The sequence below is a fragment of the Scyliorhinus torazame genome, chromosome 2 (assembly GCF_047496885.1).
Source record: "Scyliorhinus torazame isolate Kashiwa2021f chromosome 2, sScyTor2.1, whole genome shotgun sequence".
In the NCBI taxonomy this organism is placed as follows: Eukaryota; Metazoa; Chordata; class Chondrichthyes; order Carcharhiniformes; family Scyliorhinidae; genus Scyliorhinus; species Scyliorhinus torazame.
Window position 1 is genome coordinate 324,510,641 of NC_092708.1, and position 15,819 is coordinate 324,526,459.

Consider the following 15,819-nt stretch of genomic DNA (forward strand, 5'->3'; position numbering starts at 1 on the left):
AAGCTTCTACAAATATATAAGACAAAAAGAGTGGCTAAGGTAAATATTGGTCCTTTGGAAGATGAGAAGGGAGATTTAATAATAGGAGACGGGGAAATGGCTGAGGAGCTGAACAGATTTTTTGGGTCAGTCTTCACAGTGGAGGACACAAATAACATGCCAGTGCTTGAGATGATTGTAATCACTAAGGAGGCAGTATTGGGCAAGCTAATGGGGCTAAAGGTAGACAAGTCTCCTGGCCCTGATGGGATGCATCCCAGAGTGTTAAAAGAGATGGCTAGGGAAATTGTAAACGCACTAGTGATAATTTATCAAAATTCACTAGACTCTGGGGTGGTCCCAGAGGATTGGAAAGTAGCAAACGTGACACCACTGTTTAAAATAGGAGGTTGGCAGAAAGCGGGTAATTATAGGCCGGTAAGCTTAACTTCGGTTGTAGGGAAAATGCTGGAATCTATCATTAAGGAGGAAATAGTGGGGCACCTGGAGGGAAATTGTCCCATTGGGCAGACGCAGCATGGGTTCACAAAGGGTAAGTCGTGTCTGACTAATTTGGTAGAATTTTTTGAGGACATTACCAGTGCAGTAGATAACGGGGAGCCAATGGATGTGGTATATCTGGATTTCCAGAAAGCTTTTGACAAGGTGCCACACAAAAGGTTGCTGCATAAACTAAAGATGTATGGCATTGAGGGTAAAGTGGTAGCATGGGTAGAGGATTGGTTAACTAACAGAAAGCAGAGAGTGGGGATAAATGGGTGTTTCTCTGGTTGGCAACCTGTAACTAGTGGGGTCCCTCAAGGATCAGTGTTGGGCCCACAGTTGTTCACAATTTACATAGACGATTTGGAGTTGGGAACCAAGTGCAATGTGTCAAAGTTTGCAGACGACACTAAGATGAGTGGTAAAGTAAAAAGTGCAGAGGATACCGGAAGTCTGCAGAAGGATTTGGATAGGTTAGGTGTATGGGCTAGGGTCTGGCAGATGGAATTCAATGTTGCCAAGTGTGAGGCTATCCATTTTGGGAGGAATAACAGCAGAATGGATTATTATTTAAACGGTAAGATGTTAAAACATGCTGCTCTGCAGAGGGACCTGGGTGTGCTGGTGCACGAGTCGCAAAAAGTTGGTGTGCAGGTGCAACAGGTGATTAAGAAGGCTAATCAAGTTTTGTCTTTCATTGCTAGAGGGATGGAGTTCAAGACTAGGGCGGTTATGCTGCAATTGTATAGGGTGTTGGTGAGGCCGCATCTGGAGTATTGTGTACAGTTTTGGTCTCCTTACCTGAGAAAGGACATATTGGCACTGGAGGGAGTGCAGAGGAGATTCACTAGGTTGATCCCAGAGTTGAGGGGATTAGATTATGACGAGAGGTTGAGTAGACTGGACTGTACTCATTGGAGTTTAGAAGGATGCGGGGGGATCTTATTGAAACATATAAAATTATGAAGGGAATAGATAGGATAGATGCGGGCAGGTTGTTTCCACTGGTCGGGGAAAGCAGAACTAGGGGGCATAGCCTCAAAATAAGGGGAAGTAGATTTAGGACGGAGTGTAGGAGGAACTTCTTCACCCAAAGGGTTGTGAATCTCTGGAATTCCTTGCCCAGTGAAGCAGTTGAGGCTCCTTCTTTAAACGTTTTTAAGAAAAAGATAGATACCTTTCTAAAGAATAAAGGGATTCGGGGATATGGTGTTCGGGCCGGAGAGTGGAGCTGAGTCCACAAAGATCAGCCATGATCTCATTAAATGGCGGAGCAGGCTTGAGGGGCCAGATGGCCTACTCCTGTTCCTAGTTCTTATGTTCTTATGTTCTTATTGTCTACTGATCTTTTCTTGATAATACCTGTGTGCAGACATCGGGAAAGAACAGGATAAGGCCTTATTGCGAAACCGCCCAAGGAAGCTCGTCATTTAGCTCAAGCGAGGAAATTGGATGAGGTATCAGGCGACTGCTCTGATAGTGGAACTCTGTCTGGCAAAAATCAGCGCTTTCAAGAAAGGAAGGGAGTAAATTAACAAAAATGGAGGGGGGGTTGGAGAGTTACTTGTTAAAAAACTGCCAGAGAGATCTGCTGCTTCAACATGTTGTATAAGTGCAAGCAGCAGCTCAAATTAAAAATTCCAATTTACATCAGAAACAAATGAGGTTTTCATTTAAAATATACCCAGGGTTCACTGTTAAATGTGATTTACAAATTCCTATTTCGTTCTGTCCAGTGTTTCCTTTAGTTGTCTGGTTTCAGATTTCTTGTCTTCATTTTCAAACTTCTCAAAGTCTTGTCCTAGCACAGCTCAGTGATCTCCTTCAATCAGACATTCCCATGTGCACTGTCTGCTCCTTCTTGCCTTCCCTACTTCAGTATTACTGGCCACTCGCACAGCCACTGCGCTCCTCTCCGAAGTTTTGGACAGGATTTTCTCTGTGGGCCTCTGGATCCCACCATCAGGTTCAAATGGGGGATAAATTCCCACACTGTGTGAGAGTTTGGCCTCCAATGCGGTTTTCCCCATAACAGCCGATTAATGGCGAGGGGAGAGCCTTGCCGTCCAATTAAGAATGTTGGCGGGCTTTAAAGCTGGAGGGCCAATAAGAGGTCTTCGGGCTTGAAAGCAGCAGCAGGATGCGCTGGAACGTAAGTGAGGGATAGGGTGCTGCGAAATGGAGGCACCTTCTCTCCAATTTTTAAAAATGTTCCTCTACTTTTGCAGATCTAGGGTTGAGGATTGGAGGGGAGAAGGTTTATAGGGTAGCCTACAGCTCCTTTCAATCTGGCAGTGCCAGGATGCCTACGTGGCACCAGTACCTGGGGGCCTCCGATCCCCTGGGAGACCCCCATGAGTGCCGTTCCATCTGATCCCCATTTGTGGGGACCAGTCCTGAATGGCGCTCAACCGAGGTCTCCGAGGAGAAGGGGATAAATCCCAACGCATGGGGTACATTCAGGAAACTGCATATTAGAATGAGACTAGCTGCCTCACTCTAATATGCAGACTACTAAGATGTGATCCCGCCCACAATGGGCCCGCAAGGCATTGCGAGCCAGGTAGATCCCAGGAGCGGGTCTCTCAGCTTCTATCAGCCACGCTGCGCCGCGCTCGGAGAGCTGTTGTTTGGGCGCAGCATGGCCATTGGATTGCGCCCATAGTCACTGTTGAAATATCGGAAACACAGCAGAAAATGTGCACAGTGAGCTCCCAAAAACGACAATTGGTAATGACCATTTTCTCTAGTGTCAGATAAAGAATTAATATTGACATAGCCCCAGAGACAATTCAGCCACGCGTCTACGAAAAAGTGCCATGGGATCTTTTATGGCCACCTGAGAGAGTAGACAGGGTCTCAATTTAGCCTCTCATCTGAAAGGTGGCTCCTCCAGCAATGCAGCACTCCCTCAGCACTGCACTGGAGCATCAGTCTAGATTTCTAAACTCAAGTGCTGAAGTGGGACTTAAAATCCACGACCTCCTGACTCAGAGGTGATACGGATACAGACTGAGTCATAGTTTCCACTTCGATTGCCTGCGAGTGCTCAATAACAAGGCTGCGCAGCATTTTGGTGGCTAGTACTTGGCCTAATGTTCTCTCCTAACAGCAAGCAGCTGAATGGGAGTTAACAAATCATTGCTGAGGAATTTGAATGCTACTTAAATCTGAAACATATTTTGTTCTTCTCTTGCTACTGGAGATTTGAAGAGGAATTTTGAAAAACATCAGGAGACAATCTGCGACATTTTGTTAAAACTTGACCAATGCCCGAACAACATTTTTCTCAGATATTCGCTCTAGGACTTCTCCTAAGATGAGTGAGTGCTGTGCCCTTCTGCCTTATTGTGACACCTTGCAGGAATCACCGGGAGAATGTGACTGCTTGTCATCTTGCTAGGGATCTCTCTAGGTCGGGATAAAGAATGAGATGAGGACATGAGCCCAAGCAGAGCAGCACCAGTTAATCCAGGGGTAGGGGACTAATTTGCCATTGTGGGCACAGGCTAATACTCCTTCTCTGTCTGGACTTCCTCCACCGGGATCTCTAGTGCTGTGCCTGAGAACCTGTGCGCCCTCTCTCAGTCCCTGAGCCACTCTGAAATCTGCTGCTGTGTGCCTGCCGGAGCATTCCACACGCTCATTCAAAGTGGGTTCCAGGAGCTCACAAATACTGCCGCATAAAACTTGTATCTAATGCACGTTTCAGTGCAGGCGTCTGATTTAGCAGATTCAGGCTATTTGTAATTATAATTAGCACCAAAATTAGTGCTAACATTATTGGCACGGCAGTCACATAGCATAAGCTTTCACCCTTTCTCCAAAATTGTTCCCTGAATAAGCAGACTTAACTCTCAGAACAACTCATTAAAAAAAAAAAAATTGTATCCTGTTTGTATGGATCAAATCATTTGGGATAAATTAATATCTGATGTACACCAGTTCCTGCGCGTTAACCTAACTGGTTCTGATTGCTCCATCAAATTATCTGAATTATTACTGATAGCTGATGTGTTGGGTGTTCTGGATCACAAACAGGTCACCAACACTGGAAGTGGTGCAACTCTATTTTATTATACGGTTAACTATATTAACATACTTGAACTGTGGGTAAATGCAATACCAGCTTTAACTGTTCACCCTTGCCTAGTCCTAACCAGGTGATGCACTCAGCACATGGTGAATGTCTGTGTTGCAGGCTGTGAGCTCTGTGCTCCGAGCTGGCTGCTACAAGAATGAGCGGGAACTCTCCTGTCCCCTGTCTTTATAGTGCGTGCACTCTCACTGGTGATTGGCTGCGGTGTTGTGTATGCTGATTGGTCCCACTACATGTCCATCAGTGTGTGTGTGTGTGTCTGCACCATGATATACTGGTGTATATTATGACATCCCCCCTTTTATATAAAGTACATGTGCCTGCGTGACAATAAATATCGTGTAGTGAATGTACCTGACTATGTGTGTGCGTGTTATTTACATGACTATGTACATGAGGCTAATCTATTTACACGGGAAGGTGCCTGGTGCCGAGAAATAGGGTGTCACACCAACAACGAAATGAACATTATATACAAACTACTGCAACGATGAAACAGGATAACAGAACAGATCAAAGGGTCCAACATCGTAAAACTCATAAGTCAAATCTCTGAGGTGGGCGACGAATTCTGGTTGACCGCCTCAAGGGTGGGTCAGGAGCCACCGGCTGAGGAACGGGCTGGGCCACGGCAGAGTGAGGAGGATGCAGAGTATTCGGAATCTCCACATAGTCCAGGTTGGAGACAACAGGAAGGTGTGGCACCGGTGGAGGATCACGTAGCGAGCGTGGAACGAGACGAAGGGCACGCCGATTGCGGCGGTCAATGGAACCATCTGGCAGACGAACCAGGAACGAGCGGGGAGACACCTGCCGAAGAACCACAGCAGTTGCAGACCAGCCACCCTCCAGAAGATGGATGCAGACGTTATCATCCGGCGCCAGAGCAGGGAGATCAATCGCCCGAGCGTCATGCGCCGCCTTGTGTTGTGCATGAGACTGTTGCATCCGCCGAAGGACCGGAACGTGGTTGAGGTCTGGGACATGAATGGACGGCACCATGGTCCTGAGGGTTCGACCCATGAGCAGCTGGGCTGGTGACAGGCCCGTGGAGAGTGGGGCCGAATGATAGGCCAGCAAGGCGAGGTAGAAGTCAGATCCCGCATCGGCAGCGTTGCAGAGGAGCCGTGACGATGTGGACGCCCTTTTCCGCTTTGCCATTGGGTTGGGGTGCAGGGGACTGGATGTCACATGCACAAAGTTGTACCTGCTGGCAAAGTTGGACCATTCCTGGCTCGCGAAGCAGGGGCCATTGTCCGACATCACAGTGAGTGGGATGCCGTGACGAGCAAAGGTCTCCTTGCAGGCACGGGTGACCGCCGATGATGTGATGCCATGCAGGCGTACGACTTCTGGGTAGTTCGAAAAATAGTCTACAATCAGAACATAGTCCCTGCCGAGCGCATGGAACAGGTCAACGCCTACCTTAGACCAAGGGGACGTGACCAACTCATGGGGCTGTAGGGTCTCACGTGGTTGGGCCGGCTGGAACCGCTGACAGGTGGGGCAGTTGAGCACTGTGTTGGCGATGTCCTCATTGATGCTGGGCCAGTACACTGCCTCTTGGGCTCTCCGTCGGCACTTCTCCACGCCAAGATGGCCCTCGTGTAGCTGTTCCAAAATGAGCTGGCGCATGCTGTGCGGGATCACGATGCAGTCCAGCTTCAGGAGGACACCATCGACTACTGCCAGATCATCTCTGATATTGTAGAACTGCGGGCATTGGCCCTTGAGCCACCTGTCCATCATGTGGCGCATGACACGCTGTAGTAGGGGGTCAGCTGCAGTCTCGCGGCGAATGTGGATAAGGCGTTTATCTGTGGCCGGCAGATTGGAAGCCGTGAAGGCCACATGGGCGTCAACCTGGCAGACAAACCCCTCTGGGTCACACAGGGTGTTGACTGCCCTGGACAGAGTGTTGGCTATGATCAGGTTCCTGCCCGGGGTGTATAGGAGCTGGAAATCGTACCACCGGAGTTTAAGCAGAATGCGCTGGAGGCGAGGGGGTCATATCATTCAGGTCTTTTTGTATAATGTTGACCAACGATGGTCGGTCTCAACAGTGAATTGGGAGAGGCCGTACACATAATCATGAAATTTGTCTACCCCAGTCAACAGGCCCAGGCACTCCTTTTCGATCTGCGCGTACCGCTGTTCCGTGGGGGTCATGGCACGTGACGCATATGCAACGGGGGCCCATGATGAGGCCTCATCGCGTTGCAGGAGCACCGCCCCAATGCCGGATTGGCTGGCATCCGTTGAAATTTTTGTTTCCTTCGTGGGATCAAAAAATGCCAATACCAGGGCCGTGGTAAACTTGGTCTCAAGCTCCTCCCATTTGTGCTCATGGGCGGGAAGCCATTGGAAGTCTGTCGTCTTCCTGACCAGGTTCCGGAGAGCTGTGGTATGGGAGGCAAGGTTGGGGATGAACCTCCCCAGGAAGTTGACCATGCCCAAAAATTGGAGGACCGCCTTCTTATCCGCTGGCTTTTGCATGGCCGTGATGGCTGCCACCTTGTCCTCATCCGCCCGCACACCCAACCGGGAGATGTGGTCCCCTAGGAACTTGAGTTCCGTCTGGTCGAAGGAACATTTGGCTTTGTTGAGGCAAAGGCCTTGGTCCCGTATTCGTTTGAAAACGCACTGGAGGCGACTGATATGCTCCTGCAAATGATGATGTCGTCAACATAGACGCGCACATCCTCAATACCCTCCATCATTTGCTCCATGATCCGGTGGAATACTTCTGATGCCGATATAATCCCAAACGGCATCCTGTTGTAGCAGCATCTGCCAAACGGGGTATTAAAGTACACAGCTTTCTGCTGGACCTGTCTAGTTGAATTTGCCAGAATCCTGTCGAGGTGTCAGGTTTGGTGAAGAGAAAGTGGCGGTCTTCGGCGTTTCAGACCAGCCAGATCTATTCCTGTGGAGGAGGGCGGACGCCCTTGCCTTTGCCTCCCTGATCGCCCGCCGTAGAATCATGTTCGGCTGGCGGTCAGCAGCACCACCCAAAGCTGCAGACTGGCTGTCCGACCTCTCGGAATCTCTCCAAATGGAGAAAATCAAATTCGCCATCCGAGGGTCAGATGACGGCTTCCACAGAACGTGGGAGCCATTCACCCAATTGTTCCGGGACCTGTTTGTGGCCAATGAACAAGCAGAAGAATAGCCAGGTAGCCAAGAAACAGGGGAGAGTAGCCAAAGCATGAGAGGGAGACATAGACCGGGAGAGGGGGGGGGGGGGGGATACAGCTAAATCTAAGAGGAAGGAAAGGCGAGCCACGGGGGGGGGGGGGGGGTGCAGGAGCGGGGAGGGGGGGGGGGGGAGAGGGAAGAGACGGAAGAATAGAGGAGAGCCAGGGAGGGGGAGGCAGGGAAATGTTAACAAACTTAACATCCAGAGGAACAGAGAAAACTGGGAAGACGGGAGGGCTGCAGAAGTGGAAGTTCGCAGAAGCGGAACGAGACGACAACGGCAGCGAACTCCGTCTGGGAGAAGCAAGGGACGACAACACCACGAACAGATGCCTACTTATAAATAATTTTGCCAAGTGTACAGAGCTGCTGCTGTTGAGTGGGGGCATAATACCGTCCGATGGCTTCTCAGGGAAAATTAAAACGTCAGCAGCAGCGACCTGTAGGGGAGTGGGGGTGAGTGCTCCGTTGGGAGGGTGTGGGAAGACTGAGGCACGTGGGGTCACGTCTAGTTAATTGCTATTGTATATTCTCTTTTTGCACTATGTTAATGTTCACTCTATTTTGCTGTGTTAGGATTATTACTATTTATTATGAAAAACTTTGCAAAACATTAATTTAAAAAATATTTTTTGAAAAAAAGTTTGGTGAAGATGTTGGCCCGAGCCATCTCACACTTGATCTCCTCGCGCTTGGGGATAGGGTAATGCTCCCTCATTATGTTGCAATTCAGATCCTTTGGGTCAATGCAGATCAGGAGCTTGCCGGAGGGCTTCTTTACGCACACCATGGAACTGACCCAGTCGGTTGGTTCCGTCACTCTGGAGAGCATTCCTTGGTCCTGGAGGTCCTGCAGCTGCTGCTTGAGGCGGTCCTTGAGGGGTGCTGGGACTCTGCGAGGTGCATGAACCACAGGCGTGGCGTCTTGTTTGAGCAGGATTTTGTAAGTGTATGGAAGCGTGCCCATGCCTTCGAAAACGTCTCGGTGCTGGTCGATGATGGCATTGAGTTGCGCCCTGAAGTCCGCATCCTGGAAGGCAGACATGTCCTCTGGAGAGAGAGAGTGTACTCGTTGAACGAGGTTTAGGAGTTTGCACGCCTGTGCGCCTAGCAGAGAGTCCTTCAAGGAGCCCACGATCTCGAAGGGAAGGATGGTTTTACGCGAGTTGTACGTCACTTCAAGTTGGCATGAACCGGTAGCAGGAATGACGTTGCCATTGTAGTCCACTAGTTGGCAGGTCGACGGAAGAATGGTTGGTTTAACCCCAAGGGTCTGAAAGTCTGACCACGCTAGGGGATTAGCGGAAGCACCAGTGTCCAGGCGGAATCGTATCTGGGATCGGTTGACCATCAGGGTGGCACACCACTCGTCGTCTGGATCAATGCTGTGCACCAACAGCGGCTGGTGGCTTTGATTCGGGGACAGCCTGTTCTTTGGTATAACAGCGACTCGAAAAGGCTCCCTTGGGTCCTCGATGTCACTGGTCTGCGGGAAGTCGGAATCGGACTCGGTTTGGGGGTAGGTAACTGCTTGTTGCATGGTTCTTCGGAGGTTTATTTCATTTCCTGGTTCAATTTGAGGCATTGTGCTGTCATTCCAGGTGAAGGAAGGTTGTTTTACAGCTTTAAAAGATTTTTTCTTTGATTTGGGACGTTTCCCCTTTAAATGGGCGTGGTCCGGGGCCTCTGGCGTCATGACGCGCGTGACGTAGCACGTAGGAGGCATTTGCACATGCGCAGATCGCGGTTCCTTTACTGATGGCCGTTTTCGTGATTGCGCATGCGCGGAGTCGCGCAAGTGCAGTCCCTTTAGAAAGATGGCCGCCGACCAAAATCGTTCTCTGCTCCGGGATTTCGGCCTCGAGGTGAGTACTGGCGCTTCTCTTACCTTTCCTTGCTGGTTGGAGTGTGTTTTCCTCACAGTATTTGCCGAATTTGTCCAGGACTGCCTGGAAGTCGCTCCTGTTTTGCCCCTTGGAGAACTTGAATTTTTAAAAGATTTCTTCTGCTCTGGCACCGACGATGGTGAAGAGAAGCTCTGTTTTTTCAGGATCGGCCAGGTCTTCTAGTTCGGCTGCCAGCAGGAAGATTTCAAACTTTTGCCAGAATGCCCGCCAGTTTTCGCGGAGATCGCCGTGGCACTGGAGCTGCTGCGGAACCCAGATCTTGAACATCTTGCCTGGGTATCATTGCTGGTTGTCACTGTACGCTGAGGGGCCGACGATGCGGAGCGGCGGCGGGTTGATGTTCTCCATACTTCAGGATGCCGGAATGCTGATTAGTTGCAGGTGAGTCTCAGAAGTGCTAGTATACAACCACTCCTTGTACCATGATGTGTTGGGTGTTCTGGATCACAAACAGATCACCAACACTGGAAGTGGTGCAACTCTATTTTATTATAAGGTTAACTATATTAACATACTTCAACTGTGGGTAAATACAATACCAGCTTTAACTGTTCACCCTTGCCTAGTCCTAACCAGGTGATGCACTCAGCACTGGTGAATGTCTGTGATGCAGGCTGTGAGCTCTGTGCTCCGAGCTGGCTGCTACTAGAATGAGCGGGAACTCTCCTGTCCCCTGTCTTTATAGTGCGTGTGCTCTCACTGGTGATTGGCTGCGGTGTTATGTATGCTGATTGGCCCCACTGCATGTCCATCAGTGTGTGTGTGTGTGTCTGCACCATGATATACTGGTGTATATTATGACAATAGCCTGTGAAAAAAAGATTGGTTTTGTTAAACTGACACACAGATTGAAAGGCTGACAGTTGGTAGAGAGGTGGAAGTCCTTTATTGTTGGAAGGGTCTGGAACAAAGATCCATGATGCCTGTGAAATATTCTGAGGCATTCAGTCTTAACTTCAGTAAATTTAGCAAACAATTATGAATCAGTAAAAAATAGTGCAATGTAGTTGGAAAACTCTCCCTCATCCTCCACCCATGAATGAATTTATGAAGATTGGTGAAAAATGAGATTAAAAGTTCTCGTAAAGGTCATGGCCAATGAATTTGGGATGTGTTCTGCAGCTGCACAATTAAATCGCAAAATAATATGCATTTTGAGTCAGGCCTGGCATAAATGAATTCATGAAAGAGAAGTTCTCCAAATTATTACCACAGCAATGTTAGAGGTGGGACTGGGGAGGGCGGGGTACAGATGCTGCCAAACAATGGGCCGGTGGGGGATAAGTGGGTGAAAGAGATGGTGAGAGGGATGAGTGGGTGGGGTGGGAGTAAGTTGGGCCATGGGTGGATGGGATGGGGTGAAGGAGATAGGGGTGAGGTGAGGGCTTGAGAGGATGGCATGCGATGAGTTGCGAGGTAAGGGGTGGGGTGTGTGCTGGGATGAGGTGAGGGTGGTGAGATGAGTGTGGGGGTATGTGGAGGGCTTTGTGGAGTAAGGTGGGGGTGAGGTGAAGGAGGTGAAGAGGGTGGGGATGAGGTGAGGGGGATGAGGAGATGAAGTGGATCGGCATATGGTGACGGGATGGGTGAAGGTGTGTGGGGATGAGGTGGGGGTAATGTGAGGGGTTGTGGGTGGGGTTGAGTGGGTGAGGTGAGGGAGTGAGGAGTGTGTGGGTGTGGAGGAGGGTAGGGTGAGTGTGTAGGGTGGGGTTATGTGGAAGGGGTGTGTGGTGGCGTGTTGAGGCAGTGAGATTAAGGAGTGAAGGATGAGGTGAGATGGATGAGGGGGTGTTGGAGTGATGTGAAGGGCTGTTAGTGGGAGGGGTGAGGTGAAGGGATGGCGAGTGTGTGAGGGGTGGAGGGTATGATGAATATGTGGTGGTGAGAGGAATAAATGAGTGGGGTGAGAGTAAGTTGGGCCATGGCTTTTGGGGTGGGGTGAAGGGAGTGGGGGTGAGGTGAGGGCTTGAGAGGGTGGTATGCAATGAGTTGTGAGGTAAGGGTTGGGGATGTGTGCTGGTTTGAGGTGAGGGTGGTGAGATAAGAGGGTGGGGGTATGTGGAGGGGTTTGTGGAGTAAGGCGAGGGGTGAGGTGAAGGAGGTGAAGAGGGTGGGGATGAGGTGGGGAGATGAAGGGGTGAAGTGGATCGGGGTAAGGGCTGGATGGGTGAGGGTGTATGGGGATGAGATGAGGATAGGGTAAGGTGAGGGGCTGTGGGTGGGGGGGGGTGAGAGAGTGAGGTGAGGTGGTATGGTGAAGGGTAGGGTGTGTGTGTAGGGTGGGGTGAAGGGGTTGTGGTAAGGTGAGGGCTTGAGAGGGTGGCATGCGATGCGTGTGAGGTGAGCAGTGGGGGGGTGTTGGGATGAGGTGAGGTGGTGAGGTGAGAGGGTGGGGGTATGTGGAGGGGTTTGTGGTAATGTGTTGAGGAGGTGAGGTTAAGGAGTGAAGGATGAGGTGAGGTGGATGAGGGGGTGTTGGAGTGATGTGAGGGGCTGTTAGTGGGAGGGGTGAGGTGAAGGGATGGCGAGTGTGTGCGGGGTAAAGGGTAAGGTGAATATGTGGAGCGTGGGGCAGCACAGTGGCGCAGTGGTTAGCACAGCTGCCTCATGGCACTGAGTACCTGGATTCGATCTTGGCCCCGGGTCACTGTCTGTGTGGAGTTTGCACATTCTCCCCGTGTTTGAGTGGGTTTCGCCCCCACAACGCAAAGATGTGCAAGATAGGTGGATTGGCCACGCTAAATTGCCCCTGAATTGGGGAAAGAAAATGAATTGGGTACTTTAAATTTATTTTTTTTAAAGTTATGTGGAGTGAGGGTATGTCGAGGGATGGTGGGGTGAGCTGAATGGTGGGGGTTGTGGGATGAGGTGAGGGGGTGAGTTTGTGTGGGAGGGTGAGGTGAGTGGGTGAGGTGAGAGGGTCGGGGATGTGTGGGAATGTGGGGGTTGATGTGTTAAGTAAGTTGGTTCAACGTTGACTGTAACTGGATGCAGTGAAACTAGAAACAGGCTTCTGACACAGGATATGGTCCAACACTGTTTTATTGAACTTCCTGATTGCTGTACATAGTCTGCTGTGAGTTGACACTCTATCAGTCTAACTGATAACCTCCTACTGGCTTGACCAGACTAACTCTCTACCTCATGGTGATAGTGCTCACTGGCTTGTGCACTCTAACTATCTCAGTAGCTGTGTCCTGTAGAGAAAGGGAGAGTCTTAATGCCCTGTGTGCTTTATAGTGGTGGTGTCCTGTCTGGTGATTGGTTGTTATGTGTCGTGTGTGTTCATTGGTTATCCTGTGTGTCAATCACTGCCTGTCTGCATCTCATTATATACATGAGTGGATATTATGACATCTCCCCTTTTTGAAGTAAATTTTGGAACGTGGTGATATATATATACATGGATGATTATATACAAGTGGTGAGTGAATGAACATATGTACATGGGGAGGTGTCTATCGTGCAGATAGAGAGCAAACTCAACAAAATTTACAAGATTTAAGTGTACAGATTCAGTCTTTGTGGTGGGCGACAAATTCTTGTCGATCGCCTCAGAGGTGGAGGGGGGAAGCCGGCACTTGGACAGGCGGGATTGCTGCCAGATTGGTGGACTCATGGAGAGGTGGGATTGCTGCCAGATCGGTGGCCTCGTGGAGCGAGATGTCCGGAGGAGGCATGATGACATGCGGAGAAGTGTGGCCAGGCGGTGGGCAGGGAACCATTCATAGCGCCCTCCTGTTGCGCCGTAGAATGGAGCCATCAGCCATTTGGACAACGAAGGACCTGGGGCAGCCTACCTGATGACAATAGCTGGGGCTATTGGACCAACCTCCCTCAGGCAACTGGACGTGAACAACATCGTCTGGAGCCAGCGCAGGTAGATCCTTGGCATGAGCATCATACGTGATCTGCTGGTCCCTGGATCGCTGCACTTTCTGCAGCACCGTGAGGCGGTCAAGGTCTGGAACATGGATGGCTGGACCAGTCGTCCTTGGGTTGCGGTTCATGAGCAGCTGCGCCGGAGACAAACCAGTCGACAGAGGGGTTGCCCTGTATGACAACAGCGCCAGGTTGAAGTCCGAGACTGAGTCTGCAGCCTTGCACAGCAACCGCTTGACAATATGGACCCCTTTTTCAGCCTTCCCGTTTGATTGTAGGTAATGGGGACTGGATGTGATGTGACTGAAGTGGTAGGATCGTGCACAGTCGGACCACTCTTGGCTGTAGAAACATGGGCCATTGTCACTCATTACTGTGAGTGGTTTACCGTGCCTGGTAAACGTCTCTTTGCAGGCTTTAATCACTGACTTGGACGTGAGGTCCGACAGTTTCACCACTTCCGGGTAACTGGAGAAGTAGTCGACCAAGAGCACATAATCACGCCCATTTGCGTGAAAGAGGTCTATCCCCACCTTGGACCACGGAGGTGTCACAATATCGTGCTGTTGCAGTGTTTCCTTGGGCTGATCTGGTTGAAACCTCTGGCATGTTGTGCAGTTAAGGACCGTGTTGGCAATCTCCTGGCTGATGCCAGGCCAGTAGACTGCCTGCTGAGCTCTGCGTCGACATTTTTTGACCCCAAGGTGACCCTCATGGATCTGTCCGAGCACCATGGCTTGCATGCTTTGGGGAATGGCGATTCTATCTAGTTTAAGAAGGATCCCCTCGACAACCGTTAACTCGTCCTTAACGTTGAAGAACTGGGGGCACTGCCCCTTTTGCCAGCCATGGGCAAGGTGTTGCATCACGCGCTGCAGTAGAGGATCTTTGGCAGTTTCTTGGCGTATCTGGAAACTCGTTCATCAGTGGCTGGGAGGTTGCTTGCACACAACTGCACCTGTGCCTCGACGTGGCGAATTAAGTTAACCGGTTCACACGGCGTGGTGATGGATCGGGATAGGGCATCCACGACGATCAGCTCCTTGCCTGGTGTGTAGACGAGTTCGAAGTCATATCGGCGGAGACGAAGAAGAATTCGCTGCAGCCGAGGTGTCATGTCATTTAAATCCTTCTGGATTATGTGGACTAAAGGCCTGTGGTCTGTTTCCACCGTGAACTTTGGCAGACCGTATACGTAGTCATGAAACTTGACTATTCCTGTCAGGAGACCCAGACACTCCTTTTCGATCTGGGCAGACCGTTGTTCGGTCGGAGTCATGGCCCTGGAGGCATATGCCACTGGAGACCAGGACGAGGAGTCGTCTCGCTGAAGGAGCATTGCCCCAATGCCGTCCTGTCTTGCGTCTGTGGATATCTTGGTATCCTTGGTTGGGTCAAAGAACGCCAGTACTGGGGCTGAGGTGAACTTCACCTTCAGCTCAAGCCACTCCGCTTGATGTGCGGGAAGCCACTGGAACACTGTCGACTTTTTAACGAGATGCTGGAGAGCCGTGGTGTGGGATGCCATGTGGGAATGAATTTTCCGAGAAAATTTACCATCCCGAGGAAGTGGAGGACTGTCTTTTTGTCCTCTGATGTCTTCATGGCATTGATCGCCAGCACCTTGTTGGCGTCAGGTTGCACACCTTGCGGTGAAATGTGGTCACCTAAAAACTTGATAGCGGACCGCCCAAACAAGCATTTGGCCCTGTTGAGCTGGAGGCCATTTTCATGAATCCTCTGGAAAACCTGTTTGAGGCGAGCAATGTGATCCTCGGGCGTCGTGGACCAGATGATCACGTTGTCCACATAGACTCGCACCCCCTCGATGCCCTCCATCATTTGCTTCATTATGCGATGAAAGACTTTGGAAGCTGATATGATACCAAAAGGCCTGCGTTTGTAGCAATACCTGCCGAACGGAGTGTTAAACGTGCTCAGCTTCCTCCTGGACTCGTCCAGCTGAATTTGCCAGAAGCCACGGGAGGCGTCCAGCTTGGTAAAGAATTTGGCGTGAGCCATCTTACAGGTCAATTCTTCACGTTTCGGGATCGGGTAATGCTCTCGCATGATGTTGCGATTCAGGTCTTTGGGATCAATGCAAATGCGGAGTTCGCCAGAGGGTTTCTTGACGCAGACCATGGAGCTGACCCAGTCTGTGGGTTCCGTGACCTTTGAGATGATGCCCTGGTCTTGGGGCTCTCGTAGCTGCGTTTTCAGATGATCCTTGAGAGGAGCCAGCACCTTGAG